The sequence below is a fragment of the Apodemus sylvaticus genome, chromosome 6, assembly GCF_947179515.1.
Source record: "Apodemus sylvaticus chromosome 6, mApoSyl1.1, whole genome shotgun sequence".
NCBI classification, from domain to species: domain Eukaryota; kingdom Metazoa; phylum Chordata; class Mammalia; order Rodentia; family Muridae; genus Apodemus; species Apodemus sylvaticus.
This window is the reverse complement of record NC_067477.1, coordinates 76,756,595-76,780,621: the sequence shown is the minus strand read 5'-3', so window position 1 is coordinate 76,780,621 and position 24,027 is coordinate 76,756,595.

Here is a 24,027-nt window from a genome sequence, read left to right as displayed (position 1 = left end):
ACTACTATATCAGTTAGCCTGCTTGGAGTGTGCCCATGACTGAAAGGAAAACCAGAAGAGAAAAGATGACTGGAAAAGGTAAACTCTCCATATGAAGTTGGAACAAGACAATGAGAATGTCACCATGACTTCAATACAGGGTTTACTTTGTGAAACTAATATAGATTACATAGCAACACTTGTCCTGTCCCTGATCTATGTCCATTATTCAGTATATGCAAACAGAGAGAGATATCATGGGTTCTGGCATTTTATACAGTATACAAATGCTAGCATCTTAGGATTTGTATAGAGGTATTTGCCTCTAAAAAAATCATATTTCTAAATGTCAGCTGTAAATTTAACTTTTCAAAAGATACTATAGGTAAACCTGACTTACTTTTGACAGAAGGATAATGTTTTTCTAATGTCATTAACTATTTCATATTAATTTTTATTAATTTGATCAGAATCTTTTAAGCAAAATTTATTTTTTAAAAATGTTACTGAAATGGGAAATGTGAGAGTGAAATGATCAAAATATTTGGATCTTAATTGTATTAGTCTGGATTTTTACAACTCAAATGATTATAAAGTTCTTCCCAATTCCATAACACTGGCATCTGTCATTTTTTAAAGAGTAAATATTTTAAGAGGAGAAAGAAAGTTCTTCCCAATTCCATAACAATGGCATCTGTCATTTTTTAAAGAGTAAATATTTTAAGAGGAGAAAGAAAGTAGATGGAGAGGAGGTGGGGGACATCTTGCCTATCTCCTGAGATGCTGAGTATAGCATTGTGCAGTGCTTACTGCTAGAGGGCACCACTCACACCTCCTGAGGGAGGAGAGTAAAGTATCTTAGAGCAGATTATCTTTTCCTGGGGTCTTGGATAGGCTTGCTGTGAATCTTTCGAGTTCTTCAGCCCCTCGCTATCAACACAGCAGAAAACATTTCCTCAAGAACAGATTATTCACCATTTCACAGAAAAATAACTGTTGGAAAACAGTTTGGTATATAGCATCCAGCTGCATATCACATATCTCCATTTTCTTGGAAGGATTTCCAAATGCTCATATCATAGCATTTGTTTACAGAGTATACCAAAGAGAATGATGCAAACACTCAGGACTCTTCCCTAAACATTGTGGAATTCAGGAGACTACTTGGGCCCTTTTACTACTTCATCAAAAGAGAGAATTTTCCTCTAAAATTAATATATATATATATATATATATATATACATATATATATGTGTGTGTGTGTGTGTGTGTATCATGCTATCTGAGATATACATATATGTATATGTATGTGTATGTGAATGTAAATGTAAATACATATGTATATCATGCTATCTGAAACTATTTCTTTTTCCCCAGTTCTATGGACTAAATGTTGTGTAAACTGACTTAGTTACTTTTGTGTTGCAGTGCTAAAATATCCTGACAAAGCTGGTTAAAAGCAAAAAGGGATGCTGTTTTGAACTTTGAGGGCACTGAGAAAATACTAGAGAGCTTGAGGAAGGTGATCAGGTAGCATCTGCATCCAGGAAACAGAGTGATTCGTGCTTCTGCCAAACTGGCATCTTCTATTTGTAGAGAATGGGGCACAAGCCTAGGGAACAACACCACCCTCCTCAGTCATTGTTCCTAATCTAAGGTAATTGTTACAGCCCCTCAAATGGATGCACAGTGGACCACTAATCTAAATAATTACTCACAGATAAACTTGTAGGTTTGGCTCCTCAGTGATGCCAGATTTTATCTAGTTGAAAATCAATACTATCAACACTCTACCACTTGTCAACTTGAAAAAAAAAGCAATCTGTATGCCATAATCTTCCATCTCATGTCTCTGTAGCCTTGTGGCTACTTTACAAGTGAAAACTACTGTTCAGTCCAAATTCAAATGTCTTTAATGATTCTCATTACTCATTATTTCAAAGCCCAATCATCCAAAACACAAGGCAAGTTTAACCATGAGTGCCTTAAAAATCAAACAACAAATTACAATGTTAGAATTATTCAAACACACAATGATACATAATAAACATTCCAGTTCTCAAAAGGGAAGAATTGGAGTCATGGCAAATAATAATCCAGACCTAAGTAAAAACAAAACTAAGCAGAAAAAAAAAAAAAACCGGCCAATTCTACACTTCATGTCTGGCATCTGGCACTTGTAATGAAGTTAGCTAGGTTCCAAAGGGTTTAGGTCATCTGTCACCCCTCCAACCCTGCATACAACATGTCCAGCCTTCTCTTAGCAGGGCACCATGCCTTACCTACCACTATTCTCAGTAGGAGACTCACAGTCCTGGCATCTCCAATATCATGGGGCTCCATTGCCACTTAGGTGTCAGCTTCACACAATGGCCTCTCAGGAACTCCCTGTAGGAACTCTTATCCGCTGTATGTTGCCGACTTTTACTGTTCTCTGAAACTGTAGTGAACTCTATGATCCCATTCAGCTTGCTAAAAGCTTGAGGTGTCACCTGGTTTCGTGGAACACAGCTGTTAGTGTCTGTGAGCTGATCCAGGGAAAACATTTCCCAAGCAGTTGTCCTGGAGGATCAGGGATCTCCTTCAGCTTCTGTGCTCTTCCTTCACGGGCATTTGGATTTTCAGTCAGTTGATATTGGAGGTTCCTCCAATGGGTAGAGTTTGTGGCCCTCTGCCTCATTTCCTGTTATTCTAATGCAGTGCTGAAGCTTTCTTTTTAATGGTGCTGATCTCTTTAAGAATGACAGCTGTTTTCTCCTCAGCAACTCAGTTGCTCTGCTGTTTAATTCAGGACAATTAAACTTCACTCAGGTTCAGAGGGCAGAGGCAGAATTAAACTGGACTCTTGGCCAAAATATCACACAAATGATTTACCCCAGTTCCTGATAATGGTTTTGCTCTCCTCTGAAGCCTCAAGAGCCAGGCTTGTACTGTGCACACTTTTGGTGTTTGGTTTTTCATTCCTCCATCAGAAGAGCACTTGTACATCAAATTTCCAAACTCTTCCACATTCTTCCCACATACCTTTTCTACATCCTAGGAACAACAAGTTCAGGTAAATCACAGCAATGGTCCCATTTCCCAATACCTTATTTTTTTTCTGCTAGTTTCTTTCTTGTTGCTGTGATGAAATAGCCATACAAAAGCAGTTTAATGGGGAAAGGTTGCTTTGGTTCACATCAGGAAAAAGTAGTTCATTATAGCAAGGAAACCAATGTGCAGGATCTTGCAGCAGCTGGTCAGTTTGTGTCCACAATGAAGAAGTGATTGGAAATGACTAACTAACTCACTAGTTCTTGTACAGATATTAGAACTTGATCTCTGAGAATAGTGCCACCTACCATAGAATTGATGGTCCCACCTCAAATAACCCAATCAAGAAAATCCCTCACAGGTATGCGGGGAGAATGATCTCCTAGGTAGCCTGAGATCCTGAAAAATCAATGCTAACTATTTCATACATCTACAAAACTCACTAAAATTTCCAACTACCTGAATTTCTATTCAGACATTATTTAGTCAGCAAAAAACACAGTCTAAGACAATGTTTTCAGAGATTCTGACTGTCTAGCATGGCCCTTCCTTCTGAGGTCGCATCCTACTTAGGAAGAAACTAACCAGCAATGCCATCAAAAGGATGATTCATACGAAACCTTCCCACTGTTGATCACCATCACTCCTGCAGGCAGGAGAAAGCAGACAAATGCAGTTTATTCTCTGTCAATACCCTAGAACGTAAACAGAATGGTTTTCCAATTGTTTATTGTGTGGATGAAGTCAAATTAATTAACATGGCCACACAGTGCTGTAAAAATCATAAACAGACCAAAATGAAATTTTCTGTTCTGGGCCCTCTCTTTCCCCATGGTGGAAGCCAAACTTTGCCCTTGAATGAACACAAACACCTCATTTCTCAATGACTCACTGTCAGATGCTGGCTCTAAGTCGATTAGATTATCATCATGTCATCTTTGTTCTTGGCAGTGTTTGAAAGCACCTCTAGCAGCTTTATTTGAACACCATTTTCATACCAAAATCCTGAATCTGTAAAACAAATAGACAAACATTTATAGACACCCCTATATCACTTCAAATTGTTGTGATTAGTATATACACACTGAATATTATTAGTTAAACAACCGCCAGCAGATTTAAAAAAAAACACTTAGGAGCAAGGCATCCTCGAAATGTTCTATTAAGGATGCTGTTTATTTATATCAGTGTATAGAAAAGTACAGCTGTACAAAACATAAATCAATGTCAGAAGTAAAAAGCATTAAAATTCATAAGGTTCATTTTCCGACATCCAGAGCAAACTGTGGCTGGGAGTTTGTCACAGACTTAACATCAGCAATAAAATTATATAACTGCTGATGTCACATTCTTTGAGGTACACTCAAAGGCATCTGAAATTTTATAGCTAAGTTTTGCTTATTTTAAAAATGAACATATATTACTCTTAATTTTGTTTGCTATAATACCTAGAAGACCTAATATAAAAATAGCATCAGAAGGGAAATAACTTTTTGTCCAAAGAGATTCAATAGCAATGAAAAAGTAAACATATCTCTATCTTATCAAAATCTAAATATACATATAGATAGATGCTACCCTTTATCTATTGATCAGAAAACCATTGGAACTAGTTTGAGTCAATGTCTATTAAGAGAAATGGTGTTCTTGATTTTGAAATGAAGACGAGTTATTGTGAGGCAAGGAAAACTGAGGTCAAACAATGTCAATCCTAATATTCCCTCTAATTCCATAATGATCTGCTTTGGTTTTCAGTTATTAAAGCTTCTAGTGATTCATAAGGCTTTGGCTACTGCTTAAATGTACCCCTGGCTTGCAACTTAGGTATTTTGTTTCCTTTTCTGATAATTCTCAGTTTTTTTTCTTTCTGATTCGAATGCCCTTGAAGGCAGGAACCACATATTCACATCTTCAGATCTATGCACAAAAATATAAACTCAGTTGTTATTTTTACTTAGAGGTCTATGGTCATGAAGCCAGGGCTAGAAAAGCAAGGTCTGACTTAGTTCACAACTTTTTGAGTTCCAAAGGCATCTCATCATCACTAGTCTTTAGAAAGTTCCAGTGGCCCAAGTGCCCTAATGACCAAGTTATTCACAAAGGTTGGTTTAAAATTTCCAGCAGCTCTTACAGGCAGGGATATTTATAATTCCCATTTTCTGGGAGAGAAAAAAAACTGAATCACAACAAAATATATATCACGTTGAAGCTACACAGTTGACACATAGCAGAGATAGGGTAGAAGGCAGACAGCGTGGTTCAGAAGCTCCATCCTGCAAATAGAACTGCATGTGATCTCTTTCACAATCATAATGCAGGCAGACATTTTTTTGTTGCTTGTTTCCTAAAGCCTAGTATCCTTCCTAAAAGAACAGTGGCCTATATCCCATAACCTGGTGAACGGCACATATCTGTTCACCGGATAAAACTGTGTACATTTCTTTGGTGGGAAGTGTTTGCCACACAGTCCCACTTTGTGGGGCATTTTAGTATTTTAAGAAGTGATTTCAGGTAAAAATATGCTTGCATACATTCTTGGAAACCTGTGTTATGCCATCAAAACATAGCTTGGGTGTGTGAAATTATCAGAGTCAAACAGCAGCAACAAAAAACCCGAGTTCAAATGCCCTTTCTAAGAATACACAATGGAATTTAGAAGGAGAGAGAGGCCATCAATCCACAGTCAGTACATAATCATTCAAAGCATGGTTGGGCCTTGTTTTTCTGTTTATCATGTACTATTCACTACATCAAGTTTTGTGTTTGCTACTGTCGTACTTTGTTCTCATCTTCCTGAAAATGAAAGCAGGGAGTACCTGTGCCATGCAGGATTTCTTTGAACCAAGGCACATGCAGTCTGCAGGCATCCTGCATGTGAGACCAGGTAACTGGGCTCTATCAGGTCATGTCTGCATGGCATCTCCATGCAGGTATTAGAGACAGTGCACCGGACACAGTCGAGCTAACGCAGGAGCTCTGTGAATACAAATGTGTTCAAAATGGCTGGCAGAATACAAAAGCAAACCTTTCTAGCCTTTCATTTAGTCACAGGATCAGCAGGTCTCATCGTCTCAAATAGAGTAGAGAATGGAGGTAGTTTTTCAGCTGAGCAAGGCAAAGCAAGGAGATGAAGAAAGTGACTTTGCCTGGCAAAGACCTTGCCTGTTAATATTCTTTTTAAAAGAATAGAACTGACACTGAGCGAATTCCCGAATGAGTAAGCCTTAGGAAACAATTTTTATTAATAAATGAATATTTTTATTTTCATCTACATGCACTCAAATATTGGGTTTATGATATTTGGTTGCATGCATATATCACTGTGTCAAGAAAAAAGGGGAAAATTCAGCCTTAATAAAAATGATTTATTAACTCTATGCATCCTATAAATTTAATATGCTATGGGTTCTTGCTCTCGTGGCAGATTTCTTTTTGAAGTATAAGTTTTAAGTATGAGCTCATGATGCTCCTGAAGAATATGTTGCAATACACTAGTAAAATAAAATCTCTGGCTTCTTCAGTCCATAGGCATGAGCAAGGTGACTGCATACTAGCTGGTCAGCTGACTTAGTTTGAATCCTTTTATTTTCAACCATGTTGTCTCCATTCCTGAGAGAAATCCATTCTATGATGCTTTTATCACTGATCTGTTTATTTTCTGAGCACATAATAACAAGAATGAACTACAATGTTGTGGTTTTTTAAATATCTGTCCTTGGTGTTCGTAGTTTATTTTTGTTAGGAAATGTACTAGCTTAGTTTCTTTTGCCCCTTCCCCACCCTTTTAGCAATAATTATAATAGCAAAGTATAATCTTTTCAGGGACATATATATGTGTGGGTGTTTGTAGTTTTCCTATAATACGCATAAATTTCATCCTACTTGCAAACTGCAAGGAATAGAAAAATCATCCTAAATGCTGGCCTCAGGGAATCTATACTTCTACAAGATTTAAGGTAGAAATATTCAGAGACCTTGTTCCTCAAACAAGACCCAACCATTTTCTTGTTGTTACTTTCTTTCCTCTTTCAAAAAATATTACCTGAAGGTAGCTCTGAGCACTAAGGGACTGAGGATTCTATTTAGTGGCACGTGAACTAACAGGTTTTCCTACCTGTGGGTATCAACTTGGGAATTTAGTTAGCTAAGCAGCTTTGGGCCCAGAATAAAACACTTAAGGGACCAGGGAAAAGGTAGGCAGCAAGCAATCTGCAGACTGCAGATCTTGTTCATTTATTTATAAGTCATATTCTCTTTTACAGCATAATTTTAAATTTCTAGTAAAATTGAGAAGATAATGCTCAATTCCCTCATCTGCCACACCTACTTTCTTAAATACCTTCTTTTTGTGAACACAATGAAAACCATGCACCATATTTCTGCTTTGCCACAGTGACTATATATGCCTTTTCTTACTGTGCTCCATAATTAAACGTGATTTATGTATATTCAAGTTACTTGTGTAGAACACATTACCTTAAATATATCTTTAGACTATGCGTTAGAAGTATAGATAAAGATTTTTCTATTGTTGATTGCTGAGTGGAAACAATATATTTCTGACCAGGCAGAAGAGGTCAAATAAAAGTCCCCAACAAGATGGGATCTTTCCAACTTCTGATGGAAGTGATCTGGGATGCATACAAAATCTGCAGTCTTTGTTCTTCATATTATATCCAGTGTATTTAAAGAGTGGAGGCAATAGTGCATGATGGGAGATGTCAGCACTCTTTGGAAATGTGTAGTGTTATTACTTAGGAAATAAGGGGGCTGTGAGCTCTACTGTTCCTTAGCCATGACACTGACTGCAAGGAGCACATGTGAGAGAGGGAAGGGCCTTACGTGACTGAAAACAAACTCCCATCAGTCTGGTTTTTGGTTTACTTGTTTTCACCATGTTTCATCATGCAAGTAAAAGTAAAGACCGAAAACATTTCTCAGTTGTTTTCATTCTGATGTGACACAGACTAAGAAGTTTAAATGAACAAACACACTGAAAGTAATTTACAGGCAGATAGGAGTGTAGAGGAGCCTTAGAGATCAATGTCTCTGAACAAGGACAAATGATTTGAATAACATTCAAGTAATATATCATTTGCTATTTCTTTCATCAAAATAATTGCTTATAATTGTCTTATTTATAGCTATGCTGTTTATTTTAATATACTTTCCAGAGGTTTCCCCCTGGGAAATTTTTATAAGAGTCAGTAATGAATGCTTTTCTAAAATCTGTGCAGAATACATAAATTTAAACTTTTTGTTGTGGTGTCTTCAATCTAAAGACAGTAGCTGTGAGAAATACTAGCCAGAGGGTGTTTCTCTTTTGCTAGTTCTTTATCTTCTGTTTCCTATTAGGGTAACAAACAAATTCTGAAACTTTGGTTTTGTTTTCCAAAAGCCTGATGGTGCTTTGGAGAGCACTGGAGAGAGACAGAGAGATTTGGCTGACAAACCTTGCATAGCACCAAGGGTATCTGCCCATCCTCCTGCAGTTTACCTTCAGATCGGGTTTAGGAAGTTCTGGTTTACGTTTCCACAGTGTAGTTGGTGGCAGCAGAGGCACCATATGTGTGATTTGTTTTTGTACCTCTTTTCCAATTCCATCTGTTTTTAATATATTCTCTTGATAAAAATTCATCCCTTCTCTCCAGTCCGGCTTTTGCCTGATTTGATAGAGTCCCTCTGGCTCATGTTGAAATAGAAATGTATGATATCTTATTGTTTGCCTATATTCCCAGCTGTCCAGGCACTGAGTTTATTTTTATAAATGAAATATTGACAATAAACATAACGCTTCAGGGATGTGCTTTCATAGAACAGGATCAGCATTGCAGCATTAACACAGTCAACATAAGACCAGAAGATTCTTCATCTCAGGTGTCAGATGGGTGGCTTTCTTGGAACATATCTCTAAGGACAGTTTTCTCATTCCAGGAACTTTGTATAGGCTCAAGGCAGCAAATTATGAGAGTGGTGACGATACGGCAGAGTTATGCTGGAAAAAAAAAAAAACATAGTCTAGGCTAGACCTGAACTTGGATTCAAGTTCTTCCTTTTATAAGTCTTTTGACACGGGGAGTATTTAAACCCATGTGAACCTATTTATTCGGCACTTATGTGAATCCATTTATCTTTCCATATGTGCCCTTGTATATATGTATGTGCACATGTATATAGAAGCCCAAGGCTGGCCTCATGAGTCTTATTAGGATAGGATCTTTCAATTGAGCTCAGAGCTCCCTGATATAGTAGTCTAGACAGTAGAGTTGCTCCAGGACTCCTCCATCTCCACTTTCCAAGTGCTGGAATAACAGGTGGGCACTGTGATTATCTAGAATTTATGTGTGCATGCTGAGGATATAAAATCCAGGCCCCAAACTGGCACGGCAGATGCTTTGTCCATAGAACCGTCTCCTCAGCCCCAAATCTAAATTTTCTCATCTAAATTTCACTGAAGTGATTTTTCATTAAATTATGATAAAGATTTAACTAAGTAATCCATTGATGAGTTGTTACTTAGTTATAAACAATCTCATAGGCCCTTGGCCTACAGTGGCAAACACGATACTGTCTCTGTGTTAATCAGTACTGCAATCCAGAGGGAAGGGGAGGGAAATCTAAGCGTCTATCGAGTTGTCCATGCCATAAGAGAAGAATGTGGAAGCAGACAAGACATATAACACAGCCTTGAGGAATTAGGAGGACCTACATACAAACCGCTGCATGTAACCTGATAAAAGATCAGCAAGTAATATCCTTATGAGTTAGATACAGAGTGGCAGCTCATTAAGTAACTTTGTCTTGACATTCCCTTCTGCTCTGTTCCCAGAGCTCCTCCAATAAGATACTACTGAAATGGACACCGTTCCTTGGTTTTTGAGACCTTAGTCCCACACAGTGACAGTTTTACTGATCAGGGGTACATGGAAACAGGGGTGGACACAGATCACTGGAACCCCAAATGTCATAGCCATTTACTGCACAGTGTGTAAGTGGGGTTTCTGGGTGCCTCAGGACATACTCCGAAAGACCTTATTTGTGAGCCACTCCAGGAACCACAAGTAACTTGACATCAATGGCCAACAGAGATCACACTCTGTTCTTTATTAATAATTTCCTTTAATTAAATAAGAGTTTTAAAGTCTCAATATGAAAACAAAAGTATATGAGACTCTGTTGCTTTTCTGACTAACAAGGGGAACATTTAGCAGTTCTCTAGGAACTTGTTCATTCTGGAAGAAAGAGACTATTAAAAAAATAAAGCTTGTAATTATTTTTTGTAGGGCCCAGATTTTATTTATTTTTTTTTATAGTTACAGGCACAAAGAGAAGGAATCTGCTGGTTTTTTTTTGGGGGGGCACACCTATTCTGATTTCCTGGGCATATTAATTTGCTGCAGAAGGTAATTTTTATTTTTTGGAATTAATTGAGCTGAAATCTGGACTCACGACAGCCCACCGCCTCTGTGGTAAGCACAGAAGCTGGGGACAGACGGCCATTTCAACTTTACTAGCCTGACATCCTGCAGAATCAATGCATGTCAGCCACAAAGACTGCCGCCTGTGCTCATACCCATTTGCAAGTTGGCTGGGTGCCCACTCACAAATTGGGATGCCAGTTCCACTAGGGCACAAGTGTCAACAAAAGATCACTTCAGACAAAAAGCCTGTCGATATTTCCAAAAGCCATGAGTTTAGAAAGAAATAAAGGTAAAACTTTAAGATGATTCATGCCACATTGCTGACAAATGAGTATTTACATTCCCTCGCACTATCAGCCTCAAGAGACATTTTATTTAATAACAACGCAATCTTCTCTACCTTTTAAATTTGACTTTCAATTTCTGCATTTCAAATGAGGCAGAAAGGATATGGTGTGTCAAGCCTGAAAGTCGCTAGAAATGCCCATTTCCTTTATTTCTTTCTGTTACGTGCATTAGCAATGGAAAGAGTATTTAGTGTGCTATCAAGGGGACAAGGTCTCCAGACACTAATTGGAATGGTGATACGGCACCAAACAAAATGCAAATGTATCTGTAATATTCAATCGATTCAGCAAATATTGTTACACGTCAGGCACCCAGTAGCGACTGATCTCATTACATACAGTCCTTTCCCTTCATCAAGCACACATACCACCAACATGAAGTCAGCTCCAGTAAAGCATGGTGAGAACCATTTTATAAATCTCACAATCTGAATATTCTTAAAATCTTTCTGTTGACCACAAAATAAATCCAAACCGTAGAGTAAAAGAGAAGATTTGTCACATTCTAGTTTAATGATAGTTTTCATAAATGTTCTCATAATTGTTATGGGTTTGCACAGAAGCTAAGTTGACTCATTTTGCTTTTTTTGTCTTGTTTTGTTTTGTTTGCCATCATTGCTCTGAACTCTTTCCATCTGCTTTTCACTATCCTTTATCTATTGAAATTCTCAAGATTCTGGTAAAAGGTCTCTTCAATTCTATTTTCAAAGTTGTACTCTGAATTATCTCATTTTAAACCTAAAAGAAGGCATTCTTATCCCAATGGCATTGTGATATGTTGAGATAAGTTACAGAGGCATGGTTCCAGGCATGACACTGTTAATCCTATCTTCCCAGACCCTCCATACTCTGTAACCAGGTTTTTTTCTTCTGTCAAGAACCCCCTCTCACTTCATTCCACACAGGTTCTTTGGAGGTGGCAGTTTATGAAAATACTTGGCATACTTCTGACACATATCTTGACATCAGAAAAAGCTAACTGTTCTCTCCCAGTTTCCCTTTCTTCGCCTTTCCTCTATTATGATCATCTCCAATTTCCTTGAAAATGATTGAGTTTCTCCCTACATTTTTAATGAATTGTTGAATAATACAACTTCTATGGCAATTAAAGTCTCAAGAGAGGCATGAATTAAGGCATGAATTAATGATACAAATGTTCTGGGGAAGGGCCAGTGTAGATGAATCCAGCTCAGAAAGGATACATGACTTTCCCAAGATTAAAACCTAGTCAGCTGTTAGGAAAGAGTTCATATCTTCTCAGTTTCTCCTCACTATGGAGTACCATGACACACATCCAATGCAGGCATTAATATAGATTGTAGAGAGCCTGATTGGGGTGCCATGCCACCTGGCAGAAACTTGACATCGACCAAGATGAAGTTCTTCTCCCAGCCTTTGAGTGGGAACCCCTGTGTTAGCCATAATCCCCTCTACCTGGGTGGAGTGCTCAGACCAAGATGACCTTCAATTTGCTGAGAGGTACTAGCCATCTGTGGAGCAACCAAACTGGTTCTGCAGAAAAGATTCCAGCCTCTGGTGGAAGGGTTTTCCTCTGCCTATATATTTGTAATCCTCCATTAAACCTTGAGACCTTGAGCAGCAGGTGTTTTCTGGTCTCGATCTTTTTTCACTACCTTCCCATACATCCCCAGCTTGCCTTCCAGGTAACCAGTTCGATGTAACTGTGGGCAGTTACAATAGATGAGAAAACTGAGGCTCATAATCAAGAAGATCACGTGGCTTTCCCAAGACTCTGTCAGTCTCTTATTAATAAATTCTAATGTTATGTACTAAATCATTTCCCACAAAAGAGGAGTTAAGGGAGGAGGAGGAAGAGGAAGAGAAAAAGAGGAAGAGGAAGAAGAAGAGAAGGAGGAGATTTCCACAGCTATTCTCAGCAGCTGAGAATCAGGGGTAAGAAGTATGCACAGGGAACATGATTCTGGTGAGGAATCTGGTAATCAAACGGATTGCATGGCATGAAGATAAGAGAAATCCCAAGCTTTGAGGACTAGAAATGGCACAATGATTACACAGCAGGGACAGTGTCAGCTTTTCTAGCTAGTGCTTTGAGGAATAACATGGTGAGGCAAGTGGCTGAATGAAAAAGAACCAAGCTAGAGGGAAATTACTGCAAATCAGAGCAGTAGCTTTTACTGCTCAAGAATATTTCATTGTATAAAAGTATTATGTATTTTCCTATTGTCTAGTTGATGGACATACTGAATGCTTCCAGCTTAGCCATTGTTACAAATAGCATGGCTGTGATATTTATATATTTTTATGGTTTATGTATCAAAGTTTCTCTGATATGCATACTTTAAACAAGAATTGCTGAGCCATATATATATATATATATGTATGTATATGTATATGTATGTATACAATATATATACATATATATATTAAGGCCACCATACCCTTCTCAATGAAAGCAAAGATTTAAAACCATCATTCCTCACCTTCTCCTAGAACTGTTGATCCCCATTTCATTTTTATTATTGTACAAAGTACAAAAGGAATCCATTGTTTGATTTTTATTTGATACCATATATATATTAAATTTTAAAATTTATTTTGTATTAATTTCTGAAATCACTATTGCTTATGGCATTTAATATTTTCTGTCTCTTATATAAAATAATTTAGTTCTACTTTGGAGAAACCGCATTGTTTCATGCCTTTTGTGAAGCTATAATGTATAATTTAAACAGTGTAAACCTGTGTCCCCAAACTAAGTAGCTGGGCATTGTGTTGTATGATGTATTATCAGTAACTATAAAGACTGACACCGGTAGATCACTTCAGCTTAGGAGTTTGAGGCAGATAGATAGAAATGTGGCTCATAGCCAGGTGGTGGTGGCACATAACTTTAATCCCAGCACTTGGGAGGCAGAGGCAGGCAGATTTCTGAGTTCAAGGCCAGCCTGTTCTACAGAGTGAGTTCCAGGACAACCAGGGCTACACAGAGAAACCCTATCTCAAAAAAAAAAAAGAAAAAGAAAAAAAGAAAAGAAAAGAAATGCTGCTCATACACTATTAATAATATGTTACAGTTCATCTAAATATGTAGATGCTAATATAAACAAATATATGCTGATATAATATTATTTTAAGCATTTAAAAGTTAAGAATTGAAAAGAGCTCTGATAAAGTATAAAGCAGATATATAATGCTAATTTGGTTCATAAAATATATGTATGTGTATTTATAACAATTCTAACAAATACTATAATATGCTGTGATGGGTAAAATTTTCAACTTGATAGAATTTAGAATTACCATGGAAACAGACCTCTATGTGTATCTGTGAGGGGATTTCTAGATTCTGTTAACTGAGGTAAAATGACAAACCCTATGTGGATGTTACCATCATCTTTCTATGGGCTGGGCTCCAAACCTGAATGAAAACAAAAAATCCAGTCTTGGGATTGGGTCCTGTTTTACACTGTAGTCAGCCTACTTGTGGTCACAACTATTTCTCTCTCTCCCAGCAGCCATCAACTACCAATAGCTCCTCAGCTGTGGATTGGATTACAAATCCACTTTCTTTCGCCCTCTCTTCTGGATTTCTGTTTGTCTAGGGCTAGTTATCATTCTTCAGCTGGCACAGTCACAAGTGCTGTGAGTTCATCTGTGTCTTTGACCTGTTATGTCTGGAAAACTGCTTTCATAAAGATATCTTGCACTCCTGGCTCTTCCAATCTTCCCACATTTTGTTTGTTTGTTTGTTTGTTGTTGTTTAACTAGATATTTTCTTTATTTACATTTCAAATGTTATCCTCTTTTCTGATTTCACCTCTAAAAACCCCCTAACCCATTCCCCTCACAATGTCTACTTAAGATCACATTTGGGAGTGGCACTCTCCTATCTTCTGTTCTCTGTGTTCTGACCAGCTGGGAATCACTGGATCCATTGCTGAAGCAAACTCTACTTGATAGGAAAAGAAGAAAAAGAAAAGAGAGAAGGAACCTTGACATTAGATGGGAAGGGACAGAAGAATTAAGAGGATGGGGGGGGTGACAGGAGTTGAAGAGGTGAATATGATTTAATATAATTTCATACATATATTGTGTGTAATTATCAAAAAGTTCATTCAAAGAATATTTAAACAAACACTGCCCCTAAAATACAACAAAGCAAAGGTTAGCTGAGCTCAGCTTTCCTGTGCCCCTACACTATGAATACCTGTCTCAAGCCTCTGCCACCATGACTGCTCAGAACATTGAACTATGAGCCCAGTTGAACACTACAATTTGTAACTTATTTTGTCCCAGAAACATAAAAAGTGAGCAGTCTATTCATGTTCTTTATTATACGTCACATTGTATATTTGTATTGTACTTAATATATAGTTATATATTGGTAAATAAGGGGGATTTGTTTTGGCACTTATACATATCCTGCTCATACCTTCCCATATAGTTTAAACAATCCCTACATTATTTACAATAGGGAAACAGTGTAGATACAAAATAGACAGCTGTTTTATTCTAGTCTTTATAAGGTAACAAGGAAGATCTCTAAATGAGTAGTAAAGCTTAATTTTTTTCAAATATTTTCTGTTGACATTTTGTTGAGTCTCTGGATGTAGGATCAGTGGATAGAGAAGGCTGCTTTGTAATGATTAATGTATATTCGTATATAAAACATAGATTCTGACACATACTGAATGCAAATACATTGTATAAACTTTTAAACTAACACTGTAAAATATTGTCCATATAAGCACGACCTACCTGATGCACTTGGAGAAATTAAAGAAGGTTGCTAATGAGAGGTAGGCTAATTTCCACCACCCACTTTGAAGTGAACTTTGGAGCTTCTTCTAGGAAGTGGAGAGTTTATTTTCTTAGACTTTGCCATTTGTTTGGGCTCACAGAATTCAGTGGAATGGGCAGTGTTTCAGTTCCTATCCTAGACTTCAAGTAGCCTTGCATAATATTTCTTCGTAGAACCCTCCTACAACCATAAAAAGGATATGTCCAACATAGCTTCCTGGAGGAGGTGACTCCATAGAGAACAGACACAAAGATCTTTCCTTTTGCTCTTCACACTGAATATAGTTCACTTGGATATAATTTTATGAAACAATGAGGAAATACTTGTTACATAAGTAGATAAAACTTTGCATATCTGAGTCAATGGGTGAGACATTTTTGATTCCAGATTCAAAATTGCTTTTCACACTATAATTTGAATAAAATCTTCCTTATATTTAAAATAAATAAAAAGAGAGCTAGCAAGAAATTAAATTAAATTAAATATAATTTAAATTAAAATGTAAATCTTAATTTAAATTAAATTTGAAGCAAATATGCATTTTACTGTTCTAAATCCTTTTCCTGGGTATGTTGATTGAAAACTCAGTAATTTAATTTAAACTATAAGGGATTCTCTTTCCTTTATTTTCAGAGATATTTAATACACACACACACACACACACACACACACACACACACACACGCACGCATGCACGCACACACACGCACACACACACACACGCATTTCTATTATATTTCTCATGCTGAAAATATAATCATCAGAGAAGGCCTGAACCAGAGGCTCTTTTACTTTGCTTTGAACATTAGACTTGTAAGCACCAGTGACTATGTGCTCCATCAGCATGCCCAAAGCACCAGACATTCAGACACTACCACTAACTACCTCATTCACTGCCTAAAGTCACTTGCTAGTGTTTTTCCTGTGAGAACTACTCTAGCAATGCTGAACATCCAGAGGGGATGATTGCTGTCAGTAGATGGCTGTTGTCTCTTTGAGAACACAATTCCATTTTTTTTTAGTTCTCCCAGCCCTTCTTTTTCTTCCTATCTTTCTCCTTGTTGGAGGCTCCCAATGATTGCAACCCTAAAGACCCATGTCTTCTCTGCTAATGAGTGTATTATTTTTCTTCTTTCATCAGATACATACCCTCATAGATTTACAGTTTGTGATAAGTACACTGAAGGAGGCAGTTGTAAGCCTCATGTGGTGGGAGGGATATGTATACCACACCTATGTATTAAGCTCAACCTTGAGTGTCTGTCCTTGCCGTCTACCTTGGTCCAGGGAGTCTCTTCTTATTGACTGCTTCATATACTAGGAAATCTGTCACAGCTTCTAGTGATTCTACTATCTCTCCCTCTCAGTGTCCTATAAGAGTTCTAGGATCATGGGCATGCATTTAGCATGTCTAGCTTTATGCGATCTTGATGTTAAAGATAAAGCTAGGACCATTAAAGGGTCCTCATGAGTGTGCAGCAAGCACACTAAGCTATCTACTTAGCTCTCCTTAGCATTCTTATCTGACAAAAAAAGAGAAATTAACCCAAACATTCAATTTTAGAGAAATTTATATTATATTATATTATATTGCATTCTATTATATTTATTATATTATATATATGAAATATGTAGGCAAATTATAATGTTTTATGTTCAAAGGAAAATTATTCCAATTATCAGAGCCTAATTGTCCATAAATTGTAAAGAAATAAAGTTATTTATCTGATGAAAGAAGAAAAAAATACACTCTTGACCAGAGAAGAGGTAGTCTTTTAGAGCTACAATCACTGAAGGCTTCTAATAGTTATAAAGATCTTTTTTTTTATTCAATATATTTTTTATTTACATTTCAAATGATTTCCCCTTTGCTAGCCCCCCACTCCCTGAAAGTCCCGTAAGCCCCCTTCTCTCCCCCTGTCTTCCCACCCACCCCTTCCTACTTCCCTGTTCTGGTTTTGCCGAATGCTGCTTCACTGAGTCTTTCCAGAACAAGGGGCCACTCCTCCTTTCTTCTTGTACCTCCTTTGATGTGTGGATTATGTTTTGGGTATTCCAGTTTTCTAGGTTAATATCCACTTATTAGTGAGTGCATACCATGATTCACATTTTGAGTCTGGGTTACCTCACTTAGTATGATGTTCTCTAGGTCCATCCATTTGCCTAAGAATTTCATGAATTCATTGTTTCTAATGGCTGAATAGTACTCCATTGTGTAGATATACCACATTTTTTGCATCCACTCTTCTGTTGAGGGATACCTGGGTTCTTTCCAGCATCTGGCAATTATAAATAGGGCTGCTATGAACATAGTAGAGCATGTATCCTTATTACATGCTGGGGAATCCTCTGGGTATATGCCCAGGAGTGGTATAGCAAGATCTTCTGGAAGTGAGGTGCCCAGTTTTCGGAGGAACTGCCAGACTGATTTCCAGAGTGGTTGTACCAATTTGCAACCCCACCAGCAGTGGAGGAGTGTTCCTCTTTCTCCACACCCTCTCCAACACCTGCTGTCTCCTGAATTTTTAATCTTAGCCATTCTGACTGGTGTAAGGTGAAAGCTCAGGGTTGTTTTGATTTGCATTTCCCTAATGACTAATGAAGTTGAGCATTTTTTAAGATGCTTCTCCGCCATCCGAAGTTCTTCAGGTGAGAATTCTTTATTTAACTCTGTACCCCATTTTTAATAGGGTTGTTTGGTTTTCTGGAGTCTAACTTCTTGAGTTCTTTATATATATTGGATATTAGCCCTCTATCTGATGTAGGATTGGTGAAGATCTTTTCCCCATTTGTTGGTTGCTGATTTGTCCTCTTGATGGTGTCCTTTGCCTTACAGAAACTTTGTAATTTTATGAGGTCCCATTTGTCAATTCTTGTTCTTAGAGCATATGCTATTGGTGTTCTGTTCAGAAACTTTCTCCCTGTACCGATGTCCTCAAGGGTCTTCCCCAGTTTCTTTTCTATTAGCTTCAGAGTGTCTGGCTTTATGTGGAGGTCCTTGATCCATTTGGATTTGAGCTTAGTACAAGGAGACAAGGATGGATCAATTCACATTCTTCTGCATGCTGACCTTCAGTTGAACCAGCTCCATTTGTTGAAAAGGCTATCTTTTTTCCATTGGCTGTTTATCTTCTGATGACATGGGCAGAGTCCTTGTATCAGCCAGAGTCACTCTGAGAAGATTAAAGAACACAGAAGACAGAGAGCAGTCAGTTCACAAGATAAATAAATAAATAAATAAATAAATAAATAAATAAATAAAGGAAGCCAAGTCCAAATCCAAACTGTATTGATGTGTTTAATGAAGTAAAACCAGATGGGCTGAAATATGTGTTGAGAGTTGGCACTACTTCCAGAGGCATGTGCTATTCATTCATTGAGACATGATGTCAGACATAGAGGGTTCTGGGTAACTGATCACTTCTTGTTTACAGTACATGATAATTTCTTAAGATTCATTCAGCATCAAGAACAAAGAAAAGAAAAGGACATTGGCTCAGTAGATATTGATTCTATATTTTCATAGTTAAGAAGGCATACCAGAAACTGCACACCCTAGGCTAGAAGCTTAACTTTCAAGAGTCCTAATCTAGAAGCCTTCATCTGTAGAACATGATTGTAATATAACACACAGGACCATTGTATGGACTGAGAGATGGCACAGAGTTCAATAGCTACTGTCCTTCTAGAAGACCTGGAATCTGATCCCCCATCTGCATGGCAGCATAAAATAATCTCTAATTTCAGTTCCAGGAGATTCAATCTCTTCTAGCTTTGGTAGACATTACATATTTTTAGCGTATATTGATACAAGTAAACACATGCATGCAAAATAAACTAAATGTTTTTTTTCTTTTACATTTTGGGGAAGATTTTTTTGTTTTGTTTTGTTTGGATTTGATTTTTCAAAACAGGGTTTTTCTGTGTATCCCTTACTGTCCTGGAATTCACTCTGTAGACCAGGTTGGCTTTGAACTCAAGAGATATGTCTACGTTTGTGTCCTGAATATGAAGATTAAAGGCATGTACCACAACTGCACAACTCAAGAAATAAATATTTATGAAAGCATAGCACATGACTTACCTTATGGTGGGATTCAGTAAACTTGGCCATTGACACGAGACCTCAGCACTCCCCCAAACTTTCTCCTTTCACTTTCAGTTCTCAAGCATCATGCCTTGTACCTCACTGAAAAAGAAACAGGCAAACTTAAGAATGTTTGAAAGAATAAACAGGTTGGGTTCTCCAGGTTCACACATTGAGGATAGGAGCCTAGAAAATAACAAACTTGAAACTTCAAAGAAGGACTCAGGGAAGCAGGAAGTAGGGTGGGGAGAGGTGAGTGGAAAAGACAGGGACTGAATGTCCACAGAGATTAGAAGTGAAGAGAGAAATAATGCCTTAACTAGGAGATGGGATTGTCTACACAGCTGTCAAACAAGGGGGCTCTCATATTTGCTTACTTAGTTCCAAAAATTTTTTAAAATATGAGTAAGGACATGGAGAGGCACAATATTACCTTTAATTTTTAAAAATAATTTTTATTTTATTTATTTATATTTCAAATGTTATATCCTTTCTCAGTTTCCCCCTCTGCAAACCCCATATCCCATCCACCTAACTAACTGCTTCTATGAGAGTGCTCCCCCATCCACCTCCCTACTCCTGCCTCACCACCCTAACATTCCTCTATACTAGGCCATCAAGCTTTCATAGGACCAAGGGCCTCCCCTCCCATTGATGTCAGATAAGGCCCCTTAAGCATCTTCAGTTCTTCCCCTAACTCCTTCATTGGGGTCCCCATGTTTAGTCCAATGGCTGGCAATGATCATCCACATCTATATTGGTCAGGATCTGGCAGAGCCTCTCAGGAGACAGCCATTTCTTGTCAGCAAGAACTTCTTGGCATCAGCAATAGGGTCTGGGTTTGGCATCTGCATGAGGGATGGTTTCCCCAGGTGGGACAGTCTCTGAATGGCTTTTCCTTCAGTCTCTGCTCTACTCTTTGTCCTTATATTTGCTTTAGACAAGAACAATTCTGAGTTAAAATTTTGGAGATGGGTGAGTGGCACCATCCCTCAAACAGGGGCCAGGCCTAAACTCTAGATATGGTCTCTACAGGTTTTCTCTCCTGTTTGTGTGGTATTTCAGCTATTGTCATCTCTGTGGGATTCTGGGAGGTTCTTGCTTTCCTGGCACATGGGACTTTCTGGTTGCTACCCCAAGTTCCCCATCCCCCATTGCTACCTCTGTTCAATTTCCTGACCCTCTATATATTTCCCATCTTCTCCCATACATGATTCTTTCCCCCTTTTTCCTCTCCCCATCTTCTCTTCCTTCTAGTCTCTTGACTTTCTCAGGTCTGTGTTTGAAATTTTACTTTCCCGCTAATAATTATGCAAAACAATGTATATAAACAGACCCACATTTTCTCCCCCCCTCTCTCGCACACACACACACACACACACACACACACACACAACAACAACAACAACAACAGAAAAATTCTCAGATTTCAACAATGTTTACCATCAGCATCTAGATCCTAGATCTGTGGTGCAATCTTCTAGGAAGATATATCAACATCTCAATCTTCCTATTGCTGTGAATCTTTAATGCAGTTCTTCATGTTGAGGTGAACCCCAGTCACAAAACTATGTTTGTTACCACTTCATAACCATAATTTTGCAACTTACAAATCATAATATAAATATCTGTATTCTGATGGTCTTGTGTGACCCCTGTGAAAAGATCTTTTGACCATCAAAGAGGTCACAAGCCACAGGTTGTGAAACCCTGATCTAGATCAAGACAATAGTACAAAATGTTAGAAAGCTACAATTTTTGCCTTATTAAGCCATTGCTAATAAAACACATGAACTTTGTTTTCTTTAGCGTGTGGCTTATACAGCACAGAATAGGGCTTTTTATACTTAGCAGTGAATTTTTCCCATAACAAACTATTCAAAGAAATTTATTATCATTTTAAGTTATTGTTGAAAATAACCAAGAATAATCACATCCTTCTAAATGATTGTCACACAGCACATATCACTTGGAATTGCTTGAAAGATTCACCATGAATTATAAATTCCAAACATTTCACACCTGCCACAGCCTTTTAAATAATTGGATTTTACTGGGGGGTGATTATTATGGATCTCCATGGGAGGTATAATAAAATAAATTTTATGAGTAGTCCTGGCATGTGGGGTGGAAGGATTAGGTGGGGAGAGGAGATAGGGTTGAGTGAGGGAGTCTGAGATTGAGGGACATGTGATGGATGACATGGAAACATAGTACAGTGGGAACTTCTTAAACTACATGAAGAATGTTCTAAGGAGGTCTCCTAATATTGGAGGAGAGAGAGGTCATCTCTTATCAGCAAACAAAGCTTCCAGATCCAAGACTTGGTTAGATTCAGTTAAGTTGTTGGATAAGAGCATCCCATGGAAACCCCAAACAACCCAGAGGGTTGTCAAGACAATGGGTTGCTCTCCACAAACTGACAGCAGCCTCTAACACAACTCACTGTATATGGAGAAACAGACCAGGTGCCTATATAGAACCTTCACCCCTATGTTCTAGTATCTTTGGTACAGGAAGGCAATCAGCAGCTATCAAAACATAAAAGTACATACCAACCCAGCAATGCTACTTTTTGCCTACAAAGCATCCTGCCGGGAATATATTCTCTGACAATGGTGGCATAGAACTGGTGAAAGTAGACAACAACAGTATGATTTGACTTAAGGCTCACTTCAGGAGAGGACACCCATATCTGACATTGTTTGGGTGAACAACAACCAGAGATTAGATGACTCTAAGGTAAAACTAAGTGATAGGGATCGTTAAATAGAATAGTATCAGTAAAATGACTCCTGATAATATTCTTCTATTCTCAGAGATCAATGCCTTATTCAGTCATCAGTGAATTGTAGCATGATTAGAATTTACTTAAAAGCCAGTATATTTTTTTAATTTATATTTATTTATTTGTTTTTTGTTTGTTTGTTTTTAGTTCTATCCATTTGCCTTCACATTTTATGGTGTCACTTTTTTAAACTGATGAGATAAAATCCATTGTGTAAATGTATGACATTTTCTTTGTCCATTCTTCAATTGATGGTTTTCTAAGTTCTTTCCAGACTCAGGCTCTTATAAATAAAGCCACTGTAAACATAGCTATGTAATTGTCCTTTTGGTAGGATAAAGAATTCTTTGGGTATATGCCCGAGAGTGAAATAGCTGAATCTTGAGGTAGTTGGATTCCCAGTTTTCTGAAGGACCACCATATTGATTTCCATAGTCACTGTACAGATTTGCACTTCCACTGACAATGAATAAGTGCTCCCCTTACTCCAACATCCTTGTCAGCATGAGCTGTCACCAGGGTTATGGATCTTAGCCATTCTGACAGGTGTAAGATGGGACCTCAAAGTAGTTTTGATTTAAATTTCCCAGATGGTTAAGAACGTTGAAATTTTGTTTTCCAGCCATTGGAGATTTTTCTATTGACAATTCTCTATTTAGATTTTTACCTCACTTTTATTTATTTTTTTTCAGATCTTGATCTTTTATTTATCATTTTTTATTTTTATGATCTTTTTTGGTTATTTTACTTATTTACATTTCTTTTTTTTTATTCGATATAATTTATTTACCTTTCAAATGATTTCCCCTTTTCTAGCCCCCCACTCCCCGAAAGTCCCTTAAGTCCCCTTCTCTTTCCCTGTCCTCCCACCCACCCCTTCCCACTTCCCCGTTCTGGTTTTGCCGAATACTGTTTCACTGAGTCTCTCCAGAACCAGGGGCCAGTCCTCCTTTCTCCTTGTACCTCATTTGATGTGTGGATTATGTTTTGGGTATTCCAGTTTTCTAGGTTAATAACCACTTATTAGTGAGTGCATACCATGATTCACCTTTTGAGTCTGGGTTTACCTCACTTTTAAAATTGGACTTTTGGTTTGTTGATGCCAAGTTTATTGAGTTCCTTATGCACTTTAGAAAGTAGTCCACACTTGGATGAGGAGTTAGTGAAAATCTTTTTTCCCATTTAGTAGGCTACCATTTTGAAAATCTTTTTCCATTCACTAGGCCACAGTCCTATTAACTGTGTACTTTGCCTTGTATAAGATTTCAGTTTCATTTGGTCTTTACTATTGGTTTTCTGTTTAGGAAGTTTTCTTCTATTCCAAAGAGTTCAAGCCTATTCCCCACATTCTCTTCTATTACCTTCAGTGTATCTAGGTGATAGATACGCATCTATTTGCATTCTTCTACATTATAACATTGAGTTATCCACTGCTTATTCCTTGCTTCTTCATTGAAAATCAAGTGTCCACAGGATGTATAGATTTATGTTTGTTTCTTAGGCTCAATTCCATTGAACAATGTGTCTGTTTTATCCCAATATCATATGGTGTTTATTACTATAGCTCTATAATACAGCCTGAAATCAGG